Raw genomic sequence first — 15547 nt, 5'->3', positions numbered from 1 at the left:
TGTTCTTATGCCAGTACCAGACTGTTTGATTACAGTGGCTTTGCAGTATAGTTTAATTTATGGTACTGTGATCCCTCCAGCTTTTGTTATTTTTTCCTAAAGATTAGTGAAGCTACTCACGGTCATTTTTGGTTCCATATAGATTTTTGGAATATTTATCCTAGATCTGTGAACTATACCATTGATATTGTATTAGGAATTGTGTTAAATATATAGGTTGCTTTGGGTAGTATGGATATTTTAATGATGCTTTCTTCCCATCTGCAAATCACTTTGTAGCTCATACCAGGTGGCCCTGGACAGAGTATGGACAGCAGTTGACCTAGGCCTGCACTTCCCAAAAGGTCCCAAACCAACACACCTGCTGGCCAGCTTCAGACCACATCAGAGTTACACCAAACCACCTCCACAAAAGACATACCCAAAGGGCAGACTTGGCATACATCAGAGCCCTGCTAAAGTGAACCCTGCACTGTAGGGTCAGCCTCTACCATAGTCCCTCCGTGGTAGTCACAGCCAGTGATCAACCCTCCTATTCAAGTGCTAATAGCAATCAAGACAACTACAACAGGAGAGCACAAACAACTCACACAAAGGACACACATAGAGCACCCAGCTCAGGTGTCAGGGAAACTGTGCCACTGGGCCCCATAGGACACGTACTACAAAAAGCACTCTACCAAAACCAAGGGTTGTTAATAGCTCTTCCTAATATATAGAAACAAAGACAGGGAGGTAGCCAAAATGAGGAGACAAAGAAACGTCCAAAAGAGCAGAACAAAACTGCCCCCCCCCAAAAAAAACCCCAAAATAACTAAACAAAATGGAGACAAGTAATATACCAGATACAGACTTCAAAACACTGGTTATAAGGATGCTGAATGATTTCAGTGAGAACTTCAACAAAGATACAGGAGATGTAAAAATAGAGATAGGAAACATAAAAAAGAATCAGTCAAAAAAATGAAGAATACGATCATTGAAATGAAGAATACATTAGAGGGAATCAGTAGTAGATTAGATGAAGCAGAAGACTGAATCAGTGATTTGGAAGATAAGATAGCAGAAAACACCCATTCAAAACAGCAAAAAGAAAAAGGAATAAAAAATGATAGTTTAAGGGACTTCTGGGACCACATCAAGCATAACAACATTCATATCATAGGGGTATCATAAGGAGAGGAGAGTAAGAGATTGGGAAGCTATTTGAAGAAATAATAACTGAAGAATTTTCTAATCTGATAAAGGAAAAGGTCATACAAGGCCAGAAAGCAAAGAGAGTCCCAACAAGGTGAACCCAAAGAGGCCCACACAAAGACACACCATAATTAAAATGGCAAAGGTTAAAGACAATGAGAATCTTGAAAGCAGCAAGAGAAAGAATTACCTGTAAGGGAACTCCCAGAAGACTGTAAGCTGATTTCTCAGCAGAAACATTTCAGACCAGAAAGGATTGGCATAAAATATTCAAAGTGATGAAAAGCAAAGACCTACAACCAAGATTACTCTACCCAGGAAAGCTATCATTTGGGATCAAAGGATAGATAAAAAGCTCACCAGACAAGAAAAAGCTAAAAATCATTACCACCAAACAGTATGACAAGAAATGTTAAAGGGATTTCTTTAATGACTTTAAATGTAAATGTATTGAATGCTGCAATCAAAAGACACAGCGCCTGAATAAATAACAAGACTCTTACATGTGCTGTCTACAAGAGACTCACTTGAGATAGAAAGATGCACACAGACTGATGAGAGATGGAAAAAGATATTTCATGAAAATGGTAATGAAAAAAAGCTGGGTTAATAATACTTACATAAATCCAAATAGACTTTAAAACAAAGGCTATAAGAAGAGACAGTGTAGGACCCAGAAGATTCACTTCTGGGTATTCATCTGAAGAAGCCAGAAATATTAAATTAAAAAATATGTATCCATATGTCCATTGCAGCATTATTTATAATAGCCAAGATATGTAAGCAACCTAAGTGTCCATCAATAGATAGATAAATGGATAAAGAAGAACTAATGGATACATACAATGGAATATGACTCATCCATATAAAAGAATGAAATATTGCCATCTGCAACAACATGGACTGACCTCGAGGGTTTTGTGCTGATTGAAAAAAGAGAAAGACAAATGCCATGTGATTTCACGTGTATATGGAAACTAAAAACTAAGTAAATAGCAGAACAGTAACATACTCAGACCAAGAACATTTTGATGGTGTTTAGATGGGACAGAGGTTGGGAGGATGGGTGAAAAAGATAAGGGATTAAAAAGTACAAATTGCTAGTTATAAAATATTCATGTGGGTGTAAAGTATAACATAGGAATATAGTCAGTAATATTGTAATAACTATGTATGTTGTTAGATGAATACTAGATTTATTGGGATGATTACTTCTAAATTATATAAATATAAAATCATTTTGTTGTACACCTGAAACTAATACAATATTATATGTCAACTGTAATTGAAAAAAGTTATTTTAAAAAGATGAATAAGTTACAGCGTGGTGATTAGACTTAACAGTACCATGTTGTAGAACCTTCCAGTCAAGATGACAGCATAGGCAGATGTGACTTGCCTCTTTTTACAGCCACATCAAAACTACAACTAAAATATAGAACAGCTATCACTCAGAACCATCAGAAATTGAGTTAAATGGAAGTCTGACAGCAACTATAGAATTAAAGAAAACACATCCATCCAGAGCAGTAGGAGGGTCAGAGATGTGGAACAGGCTGGTCCCATACATGTGTGGTGGATAAAAATTTGAGAGGAATATCTTGGGAGGGAGGAGTCCCAGCCCCACACCAAGCACCCCAGACCTGGATTCCAGTGCCAGGAAGAGAAGTCCCCATAACTTCTGGCTGCAAAAACCAGCCATTGTTAATATAACAAGAATGGTTTGTGCTACATCACTGTAATGTGGCAGCCAAGAAGAGTGGACTGGAATGCACATGCATGAACAATGATGACTACACTGTACTAGTCAGTGGCAGCAGTAGATGTCTTTGAGCATGTGTTCTGTGTGGCCATCACATTCAAAATGACTGAGTACAGCAACAAATCTGCATCAAATATTATGTTAAGCTTGAACATTCCTCTGTGGAAATTATCCAGACGATTCAGAAGGCCACAGCTGTGGGCACCAGGTGATTGGAGCTTCACATGACAACATGACCACTCATGCATCACATCTTGTGCAGAGTTCCTGGTGGAACATCAAATTACCCAGGTAACTCAACCCCCCTACAGCCCAGATCTGGTGCCCTGTGACTTCTGGCTTTTCCCAAAACTAAAATAACTTAAAAAAAAATTTTTTTATTTAGTTATTTTTCAAGTACAGTTTTCTGTCTATTTCTCCCATCCCAGCCCACCACGCCCCATGCTCCCCACCTCCCTCCCATTTCCAACCCCCTTAGTTATTGTCCCTGTGTCCTTTATACTTGTTCCTCTAAATCCCTCCCCTTTTTTTCCCCTTAAATTCCCTCCCCTCTTCCCTCTGGTCGCTGTCCCCTTGCTCTCTATTTCAGTGTTTTTGTTTTTATTCTGTTTGCTTGTTTGTTTTGTTGTTTAGCTTCCTGTTAAAGGTGAGATCATATGGTATTTGTCTTTCAACACCTGGCTTATTTCACTCAGCATAATGCTCTCCAGTTCCATCCATGTTATTGCAAAGGGTAGTAGCTCCTTCTTTCTCTCTGCTGCATAGAATTCCATTGTGTATATGTACCACAATTTTTTGTCCCATTCATTTACTGGTGGGCACCTAGGTTGCTTCCAACTCTTGGCTATTGTAAATTGTGCTGCTATGAACATTGTGGTGCATAGGTTCTTTTGGATTGGTGTTTCAGGATTCTTAGGATATAATCCTAACAGTGAAATTGCTGGGTCAAAAGGTATATTCATATTTATTTTTCTGAGAAAATTCCATACTGTTTTCCATAATGGTTGCACAAGCCTGCAATCCCACCAACAGTGAACTAAGGACCCCTTTTCCCCACAACCTCTCCAACATTTGTTGTTCGTTGCTTTGTTTATGATAGCCATTCTGACTGGTGTAAAGTGGTATCTCATTGTGGTTTTAATTTGCATCTCTCTGATAGCTAGCGATATTGAGCATCTTTTCATGTGTCTTTAGATCTTCTGTATGTCCTCCTTGGAGAAGTGTCTGTTCAAGTCCTTTGCTCATTTTTTAACTGGGTTAGTTGTCTTCCTAGAGTGGAGTCATGTGAGTTCTTTGTATATTTTGGAGATTAAACCTTTGTCTGAGGTATCATTGGCAAATATGTTTTCCCATACAGTTGGTTGTCTTTTTAATTTAATACTGTTTTCTTTAGCCATGCAGAAGCTTTTTCTTTTGATGAGATCCCATTTGTTTATTCTTTCCTTTATATTCCTTGCTCTAGGGGACATATCGGTAAAAATGTTGCTGCGTGGAATATCTGAGATTTTCTTGCCAATGTTCTCCTCTAGGACTTTAATGGTGTCACAGCTTATATTTAAGTCTTTTATCCACCCTGAATTTATTTTTGTGTATGGTGTTAGTCTGTGCTCAAGTTTCATTTTTTTGTATGTAGCTGTCCAGTTCTCCCAACACCATTTGTCGAAGAGGCTATCTTTACTCCATTTGATGTTACTGCCCCCTTGGTCAAATATTAATTGACTGTAGAGAGTTGGGTTGATTTCTAGGCTCTCTGTTCTGTTCCATTGGTCTATGTGCCTGTTTTTATGCCAGTACCAGGCTGTTTTGATTACAGTGGCCAGTTTGTAAAATCACTTTTGAACAGGAAGAGTTTTCAGACCATTGGTAAGATTCAGGAAAACAGAATGAGGCAGCTGATGGTAATGGGAGAACTCTGTGAGGTCCCAAGGTGCCTATTTTGAAGGGGACTGAGGTATCATTGTCTGTGTACAATGTTTCTTATGTCTTCTTCAATAATTGTCTCTATTTTCCATATTACATCACTGGATACCATCTGGACATATGTAGTATGTCAGATAAATTGTCAAATGATCATTAAAAATAAGGATTACTGCCCTGGCTGGTGTAGTTCAGTGGATTGAGCACAGGCCTGTGAAGCAAAGAGTTGCTGGTTCGATTCCCAGTCAGGGCACATGCCTGGGTTGCAGGCCAGGTCCCTGGTGGGGGACACATGAGAGGCAACCACACGTTGATGTTTCTCTCCCTCTCTTCTCCCCTCCCCCTCTCTCTAAAAATAAATATTTTTAAAAATAAGGATTACTTATTCAGTAAATTTATATTTGTTTGCACATAGTACCATATCAATAAATATCTAGTGTCTGTCATGTTGCAGGGTTTGTTCAGATTACATAATGATGAACAAAGTAGGCATACGTGGTCTTGGTTTCATGGGGCTATCTTATAGCCTTGCAGAAAAGACATGCTAAAATAATTACAGTTATGATTACTGCTGTATAGGGAAGGAACATGATACTGTGAAGCAAATAACAAGCTAACATTTGACTGAGATGTTAAGATAGGCATCATTAATTAAAGATCTGACCTTGGAATTGAGATCGAAATAATGGAAAAAGTTAACCAGGATAATATGTAGAAACATTATATAGTAACCCAGAAAATGCTTAGGTTTTAATAACTAGAAAACACAGGGTACAAAAATGAATCTACAACATGATTATGTACAGAAATAGATAAACAGAGGAAAAGACTGGAAGGAGTACATCAAAATACCAAAATTGATTTAAATGATGGTGGAATTATAGGTGATTCTCTTCCTTGTGTATTTTCCCAATTTTCTATAATTCTATAAAAAGTTTATAATAAAATACTACTTCCCCATATATTTACATACAAATCTACTAGTATAACATGTAGGGAAGCCTTAACTCTTACAGTACAAGACAAAAAACGTTGTCATTAAGGCAAATAAATGTTTGAGTATAAGCTGTCTAAAGAAAAGCATTCTTTGGGCAAGTGCAGAGGGTGTAAACATTTGGCTGCTCTCCATTTAACAGTGGCGAGAGAAAGGTTTTCTACAATTCAGAGGGTCTTTTGTAATTGAAGGAGCTAGAAAATTGGGCTCCTGAAGATTTAAAAGCATACTTAAAATCTGGCAAATACTCTGTGAAAACGATTTAACAGTTTTTTGAAATTATCTTGTAAAAGTATGTTTATAATTTTATGAAAGAAAAAAGACATAAGTAAACCTTTTAATGTGCTGGTTTTAAAAAAAAACACTTGGCAACTTCTTTATGCCATCTCCAGGATTGTGTGCAATACAACTCTGATACTGTTACTGGATGCAAGGAGGAGGGAAGCAGGTGGATGAATGAGGAATAGTAATTTAGTTCCCAAGGAAACCCTTTGCTAATTGGAAATACAGTTTCAGGATCTGTAGCTATGGCAATGTATTTAGACAGCTGTGAATTTTCTGCTATTATTTTCTAATCTTGAAAGAAGGAAGAAGTTGTATTACAGATTTTATTTTAAGTTTAAGAGCCAATTTAGCTGTAGCGAATGCCGACCACTAGCAACATGAGAAAAGCAATGTCAGTGAAGAATTCAGGTTATCACTGGCAGGTACCCAGATCTGCAGAGTGTCAAGCAGTAGTAAGACACTCTAATCTAAAAATCTTTATAAAATTTCATTAAATGAGGCTTAACAGAAGAAACTGTGTGGCAAAATGCATATGCCATGTAGTTGCTTACCCCAAGAATATAGAGAGAAAACACACCCATACCTGCTCAAGATATGTCAGTCACTTAAGTATATTTTAGCCAGCATCTATGGAATGAAATAATAATTGTTTAAATTCAGCCTTTAGTCTTAAATCAAGTAGGAAAACATCACAAGCCTTTTTATTGTCTTAATCAGAAAATGTCCATTGTTTGTTAACATTTTCTGAGGGCTTGAAGCATCTAGTAAGAGTATTATATGTAAGTGTCCAATATGATAATGCATTTGTAATGAATTACTAACTTACACTTTTAGAATTTAAAATGTCATTCTACTAAGAAAGTTGAAATCTATAGCTCAATTTTATATCCCAAAGAGTTCTCACTGTTTTTTGCCTCTTTGTAATTGCTCTTAACACACGTGCACACACACACACACACACACACACACACACACAATTCTAGACCATGGCTTTTCCTAATTTTGGAAAAGTCATCTGGGGAACTTTAAAATATATGATGCCTAGGCCTCCTATACCAGTTACATTAGATTCCAAGTGGAATCCCAATTATCAGTAGCTTTTTTTTTTGTCCAGGTGATTCTAGTGTACATCAAATTTGAGTATCACTTCTAGATAAACAAGTAAGCTAGCAACATTACAAATTCATTTTAGCATTTTCCTATTTAATCTAGCTAAAGGTATGATACTGTTTGTTCTGTATGTACAATTACTGGCTATGTATGCCCAATGAATATTATACTCATTGATTGATTAATTGCTTAAACCCCTAAGGATGGTATAGGTGGAGTAGATGGTAAAGTAATTATGATATACATTAGCTATTGCTGATTTATGAAATGTCTTAAATGTGCTCATCTGTAGTATTAATAATTAGGATGGCTTCTGTGTAAAAATCAAAAGTTAAGTAATGCTTCTCGATAACCTTGGTGGAGATTTAATATCTCGGAAGTTTTATGTATGAGAATTCTAAACAGTCACAGTGATAGTAACAATAAAGCAATTAAGTTCCTCTAGTCTTCCAACTTTTCTAGCTGCTGAGCTGACCCTAAGCTGACCTTGACTAATAAAACTGCAGATGTTATATAACTGTGGATGGATGTTTGAACAGATTTCTGTTGTTAAAGATTGCTCCACAGGTTACCTGGAAAGAAAATAAAAATTCTTTCCTTGTGTTGTTCAGAGATTTAACTGGAGACACTATTGAATGACTGGGGTTGATTAACACATCATTACATAAGAATCTGAAGCTAATTCAGATAGTGGAATACGTTATGTTGGATTTCTGTCATCACCAATGCACTCATTACAAATACTATAATTATGAACGAAAAGCCACTAGAGATACAGACAGAGAACTCAATTTAAAATTCTGCAGCATTTTGCTCAATTCCACAAAATATACAGCAAACTCTTTAGTAGGAATGCAAAATCCTTAGCTGAGCAATTCCTTGCTTGAATGAGAGCACAAGATCTATTGGTGCAGTGGAGTATGTTGGAAACGGGTCAGCTGGAGAAAATGAACTGGTTGTATTTGTTATAGAGGAAAGTAAGAGGGAGCCTTAAAGAAGAATTATCTAGAGCATCTTTCAGTAGGATGTTCTAAAAATTTTAAGCAACACTTTATTTAGTACAAATTCTAATTAATAGGGTTATTGTTTTTAAAATTCTAACTTTAAAATCTTGAATTAGAAAAACCTGGGCTTTGAACCTTAGCTCCATTATTTAACAGGCAGTGGACCTTCACATCTTTGAGACTCAGTTTCATTCTCTATAAAATGTGGCTATTTCTCCTGCCAATCTCAAAGATAGGTTATGAGGAAAAATAAGGGTAATGGAAAGGGCTCGAATCTGAAAACACTAAGTGTATAGCAAACATTATTATTATTATTTTTAATCCTCACCCAGGGATGTATTGATTTTAGAGAGGAAGGGAGAGAGAGAGTGGGCGGGGAAGAGAGAGAGACACAGTGAGAAAGAGAGAAACAGTGATTAGTTGCCTTCATATACATGCTTGAACTGGGGCTTGAACCCCCAACCTCAGGTATGTGCCCTGGTTGGGGATCAAACCTACAGCCTTGTATGTGTGTGCATGTGTATGGGAGGATGCTTCAACCAACTGCACAACCTGGCCAGGGCCTGGCAAATAGTATTTGGGATCTTCTCAATAGTGTTCGATTGAGAAGAAGGGTATTGTGTGTTTATTTCTCCTTACCTACAAACGAACCCCTGTTATGTTTTGAGGTTTATATTCTGGATATAAGCCTTTTACCAGATAATCATTTACAGATATTTCTCCCAGTCTATGACTTGTCCCTTCAATTTCTTTTTTTTTAATTTTTTATTGATTATGCTGTTACAGTTGTTCTATTCCCCCCTTCATTACCCTCCACCGTACCCCCCAATCCCCACCATTACCCCCCCCTTTAGTTTATGACCATGTGTCTCAAGTCCTTTAGATTCTACATTTCCCATGCTATTCTTGCCCCCCCATCTATTTTCTATCTACTGTCTATGCTTCTTATTTTCTGTACCTTCTCCCCCTATCTCCTCCTCCCACTCCCCTGTTGCTAACCCTCCTTGAGATCTTCATTTCTATGTTTCCACTCCTGATCTAGCTGTCCTTTTAGTTTGCTTTTGTTTTAGGTGTGGTTGTTAATAACTGTGAGTTTGCTGTCCTTTCACTGTTCATGTTTCTTTAACTTCTTTTTCTTAGATAAGTCCCTTTAACATTTCATATAATGTTATATTATATGATGGGCTAGGTGATGATGAACTCCTTGAATTTGATCTTTTCTGAGAAGCACTTTATCTGTCCTTCCATTCTAAATGAAAGCTTTGCTTGATAGAGCAATCTTGGTTGTAGGTCTTTGGATTTCATGACTTGGAATACCTCTTTCCAGCCCCTTCTTGCCTGTAAGGTGTCTTCTGAGAAATCTGCTGACAGTCTGATGGGGACTCCTTTGTAGGTGACTGTCCCCTTAGCTCTTGCTGCTTGTAGGATTCTCTCCTTCATTTTAATCTTGGCTAATGTAATTATGATGTGCCTTGGTGTGTTCCTTCTTGGGTCCAACTTCTTTGGTACTCTTTGAGCTTCCTGGATTTCCTGGAAGTCTATTTCCTTTGCCAGATTGGGGAAATTCTCCTTTATTATTTGTTCAAATAAGTTTTCCACTGGTGGCTGTGCCTGTCCCCCTTCTGGTACCCCTATAATTCGGATGTTGGAGCGTTTAAAGATGTCCTGGAAGTTCCTAAGACTCTCCTCATTTCTTTGAATTCTTGCTTCCTGACTCTTTTCTGTTTGGCCATTATTTGCTTTCTTCTGGTCCACTCCCTTGATTTGAGTCCCAGTTTCCTTTTCATTGCTATTGGTGTCCTGTGCAATTCCATTCATTTCAATTAGTTTCGCCTTCATATATTTGTCTAATTTGTTGGTATAATCAACCAGTTCTGTGAGGATCCCGATCACCAGTGTTTTAAACTGTGCGTCTGAGAGTTTTGCTATTTCTTCATTGCTTAGATCTATGGGCTCTGGGGCTTTGAGATCTTGCGACATTTTTGGTCTGTTCTGGCCCTTCAAGTGTGAGAAGCGGTGCCTTGGACTCCCAGGTCGCTGGGTTGTGACGCTGTCTGTGGGGGCGTGGTCAGAGCGGGGAAATGGCGGCGCCCTCCACTGCAGCTTGCCGCGGGGACCACCGGGCCCTGGTCCAACCGCCCACTCCCTTGCCTGTCGGCTCGCGCACAAATGGGCGACCACAGTCAACACGCAGCACCTTCCCCGCTGTCTCCTCCGCAGTCGCTCGCCTGGTGGCTCGCTCAGTCGCTCACTAGGTCCAACCCTGCACCTGGATTCCGCGCGTCTGGATTCCGCGCCTGAGTCCGTCTGACCGAGTCCTCTTGTGCAACCCCGCTTCATCAGCCACTGGTTTCACCCCTTACCAGTCAGGCTGAAGAATTTGTTGTTAACGGACTTCCGAAAAGTTCAATTTTCTGTGCTCTGGCTGTGTTTTCTGTTGCTAATATTTAGTTGTCTCTAAACTTGGTTGTGTGAGAAGGCACGGCACATCCACCTATGCCTCCATCTTGGCGGAACTCACCCCTTCAATTTCTTAACAATGTCTTTTAAAGATAAGAAATACTAATTTTCATGAAGTATCATTTTCTTCTTTTACATATTGTGCTTTTGAGGTCATATCTAAGAAATGTTGCCTAATGCAAGGTCATAAAGATTTTTTCTGTTTTTTCTAGAACTTTTTTAGTTTTAGATTTTATGCTTATGTCTATGATCCATCTGAAATTTTGCGTATGGAGTAAGATATAGATTGAAGATCATTGATTCGAATATGGATGTCAAATTGTTCTAGCATCATTCATTGAAAAGACTGTCTTTACTAATGGCCTTTACTTTTGTAAAAAAAAAAAGTCAGTTTCCATATATATATATATATATGTGTGTGTGTATATATATATACACACACACACACACATATATATATATGTATGTATATGATTCTATTTTTGGACTCCATATTCTGTTTCATTGATCTATTTGTCTTTTTTGTGGTAAAATATATATATAACATGACATTTATCATCTTAGCCATCTGTAACTGTACAATTCAGTGGCATTAAATGCATTTATACTATTGTAAAATCATCATTATCTATGCCCAACACTTTTAAAAATCATTCTTAACATAAACTCTGTATCCATTAAGCAATAATGCTCAATTCTCCCCTCTCCTCAGCTCATGGTAGCCTGTATTCCTCTTTCTCTGTATATGAAGTTGTATGTTCTAAGGACTTCATGTACTTGGAATCATATAACATTTGTTCTTTGTCTGGCTTATTTTACTAAGGACAATGTTTTCTTTTTTTTTTTGTCTTTTTTTTTTAATTGATTATGCTCTTACAGTTGTTCTATTCCCCCCTTCATTCCCCTCCACCCTGCCCCCCCAACCCCATCATTACCCCCCTTTAGTTAATGTCCATGTGTCTCAAGTCCTTTAGGTTCTATATTTCCCATGCTATTCTTGCCCCCCCCATCTATTTTCTATCTACTGTCTATGCTACTTGTTTTCTGTACCTTCTCCCCCCATCTCCTCCTCCCACTCCCCTGTTGCTAACCCTCCTTGAGATCTTCATTTCTATGTTTCCACTCCTGATCTAGCTGTCCCTTTAGTTTGCTTTCGTTTTAGGTGTGGTTGTTAATAACTGTGAGTTTGTTGTCCTTTCACTGTTCATGTTTCTTTAACTTCTTTTTCTTAGATAAGTCCCTTTAACATGTTCATATAATAAGGGCTTGGTGATGATGAACTCCTTGAATTTGGTCTTATCTGAGAAGCACCTTATCTGTCCTTCTGTTCTAAATGAAAGTTTTGCTGGGTAGAGCAATCTTGGTTGTAGGTCTTTAGATTTCATGACTTGGAATATTTCTTTCCAGCCCCTTCTTGCCTTTAAGGTCTCTTTTGAGAAATCTGCTGACAGCCTGATGGGGACTCCTTTGTAGGTGATTGTCCCCTTAGCTCTTGCTGCTTCCAGGATTCTCTCCTTCATTTTAATTTTGGCTAATGTAATTATGATATGCCTTGGTGTGTTTCTTCTTGAGTCCAACTTTTCTGGTACTCTCTGGGCTTCTTGGATTTCTTGGAAGTCTATTTCCTTTGCCAGATAGGGGAAATTTTCTTTTATTATTTGTTCAATTAGTTTTTCCACTGGTGGTTGTGTCTTTCCCCCTTCTGGTACCCCTATAATTCGGATATTGGAGCGTTTAAAGATGTCCTGGAGGTTCCTAAGCTTCTCCTCATTTTTCTGAATTCTTATTTCTTCATTCCTTTCTGTTTGATCATTTTTTTCTTCCTTCTGGTCCACTCCATTGATTTGAGTCCCAGTTTTTTTTTCATCTCTATGGGTTTCCTGTGGAATTCCATTCATTTCCCCTTAATTTAGCCTTCATATGTTTCTCTAATTTGTGGCTATAATCCACCAGATCTGTGAGGAAGCTGATGACCAGTGTTTTAAACTGTGCGTCTGAGAGTTTTGCTATTTCTTCGTTGCTTAGATTTATCTGTGGGGCTTTGAGGTCTTCCTGCGACATTTTTGGTCTGTTCTGGCCCTTTAAGTGGGAGAAGCAGCACCTTGGAGTCCCAGGTCGCTTGGTTGTGACGCTGTATGTGGGGGCGTGGTCAGAGCCGGGAAATGGCGGCGCCCTCTATGGCCTTGGCCGCTGTCTATTGCCGCCGCGGCCGGTCCAACCGCCCACTCCCTCGCTTGCACGCAATTAGGCAACCGCAGTCAACACGCTGCACCACCTCCCCACTGTCTCCTCTGCAGTCGCTCACCCGGTGGGTTTCTCGGTCGCTCACTAGGTCCAATCCTGGGTTTGGAACCCGTGCGTCTGGATTCGCGCGTCTGGATTCCGCGCCCCGTCCGACCGAGCCCTCCTTTGTAACTCCTCACCAGATGCCGGTTTCGCCCCTTGCCGGTCGGGCTGAAGAATTTGTTGTTAACGGACTTCCGAAAAGTTCAGTTTTCCGTGTTCTGGTTATGTTTTCTGATGCTAATATTTAGTTGTCCCTAAACTTGGTTGTGTGAGGAGGCACGGCACATCCACCTAAACCTCCATCTTGGCGGAAGTCCTAATGTCTTGTTAGGACAATGTTTTCAAAGTACGTCTTGTAGAAATACACAAATTTCATTTTTCTTTTCATGGATGAATGCTGTTCCATTGTATGTACATTACTTGAAGGTCATTAACCTTCTTGGACTTTCAGAATCACGTCTTTCATGAAAGTTGGGAAGTTTGAAGCCACTTTGTCACTTTCTTTGCCTTCTTGGGCTCCTGCAATTCATTCGTTGATCTACTTGATGGTATTCCACAGGTCCTTTAGGCTCTGTTCACTGTTCTTTGCTCTGTTTTCTTTTTGTTCCTCAGACTTGATAATTTGCATTGCCCTACCTTCGCTGTTTCTTTTTCTTTTTGCTTAAATCTGCTTTTGAACCCCTCTAGTGTATTTTTCATTTCAGTTATTGTATTTTTTAAACCTCAGAATTTCATTTGATTCCTTTTTGTTTAAAGGTCGTTGTCTTTATTGATATACTCATTTTGTTCATATGTTATTTTCCTGTCTTTATCCATGTCTTCCTTTAGGTCCTTGAATCTCTTTAAGACTGATTTTAAGAAGTCTTTTTTAAAAGATTTTATTTATTTATCTTTAGAGGGGAAGGGAAGGAGAGAGGGAGAGAAATATCAGTGTATGGTTGCCTCTCATGTGTCCCCTGCTGGGAACTGGCCTGCAACCCAGGCATGTGTCCTGACTGGGAATTGAACTGTGATCCTGTGGTTCGCAGGTTAAAAAGTCTTTAGTAAGTCCAATGTGTGGGCTTCTTCAGAATCAGTTTCTGTCAATTAATTTTGTTCCTTTGGTTTGGCCATACTTTACTGTTTCTTTGTATGCCTGTAATTTTTTTTAAAAACTGGACATTTGAATCTTTTAATATGTTAACTCTGGAAATGAGATTCTTAGCCTTCCCCAGAATTTTCTAGGGATTTTTGTTTTGATTTATTTTGTCTTTTTTTTTATGATTGTTGAAAGTTGTCTCTGTGGTGGGGATCAGTCTGAGGTGAAAGCTTAAGGTCTCCTCAGGTCAGTTTTGAGCTTGTATTTTTTCTGGGCATGTGTGGTGGCCTTTGTAATTCCTCTACATATGTGGTTGCTTTTGAGTGTCCTAATCCTTAAATATCCAGCTTCTCAAAGGGAGAAAAGTGCAGTGGAGGAAAAAAAAAAACCAACCATGCTATTCCTTTAAATCCTCTGGAAGCAGCTTGGGGTTGAAAAGTTGAGGTTGAAACAGTGGTGGCCAGAATCTGTGCTAGCCAAGATTTTCCCTGGAAGCTGCAAGATTTTAAAGACTTACGAATTCAGGCCCTGGCTGGTGTAGCTCAGTGGATTGAGCATGGGCCTGCAAACCACACAACCATGGTTCAATTCCCAGTCAGGGTACATGCCTGGGTTGCAGGCCAGTTCCCAGCAGGGGACACATGAGAGGCAACCATACATTGATATTGCTCTCCTTCTCTCCTTCCCTTTCTCTCTGAAAATAAATAAATAAATAAAATCTAAAAAAAAAAAAAGACTTATGAGTTCCAAAATAGTTACTCCACACAGTTTCTGACAGCACAGTTGTCACCCAGGTGGAAAGATGGATTTTTGATGCTTCTTACTCCTCCAGCTTCCCTGAGGTCATTCTAGAATATAATTTTTTTATAAAGTTGTTTTTCGGCTCTCCTAAAGAACCAATGGAGAAAGTGTTTACCTCTGGAACAGTGCTTTAAAGACCAGAAGAGTGTTCTTTGGATCAGGATAATGGGGCAGTGTGCAAACTCCAAAGAACCTGGAAAAGTAAAGTAGGGTAAAATTTAGGCTACCTGGGCAACTGTGTTGCCTCACTTGAAGATTGTTCCTCCAGGACTAAATTCCTAGTATTCTTGGTTTTTGTTTTGCTAAAGATGAGTCCCCCTTCTCTGGGGCTAGTCTCTGTTTTGGTCTGTTTTCAACAGCATGCAGACTGCAATTTGGGGCAAACTTCTCCTGACCCTTGGGAGTATTCCTTTGTCAAGTGTACTCAAAATAAATACAAAGATGAATTATAGAAAATCTAAGTTCTCTAGGGACTGTCAGATTGAGCAGCTGTCCATAACCAACCTATCTTAAAGTAGGGTATATGGCTCTATTATTGATATTCTGCCTTGATCCAAAAAGTAGCAATTTTATGTGATTACTTTTGAATCTCAAGTGTATTTGTGCCTAGTACATGTATGTTGAATTAATATATTGGTTGGGACACCTGTGCT

The sequence above is a fragment of the Artibeus jamaicensis genome, unplaced genomic scaffold (genome assembly GCF_021234435.1).
Source record: "Artibeus jamaicensis isolate MK-2021 breed Jamaican fruit bat unplaced genomic scaffold, CSHL_Jam_final contig_373, whole genome shotgun sequence".
NCBI classification, from domain to species: domain Eukaryota; kingdom Metazoa; phylum Chordata; class Mammalia; order Chiroptera; family Phyllostomidae; genus Artibeus; species Artibeus jamaicensis.
The sequence above is the reverse complement of the archived record's forward strand: the minus strand, read 5'-3'. Positions refer to the sequence as shown.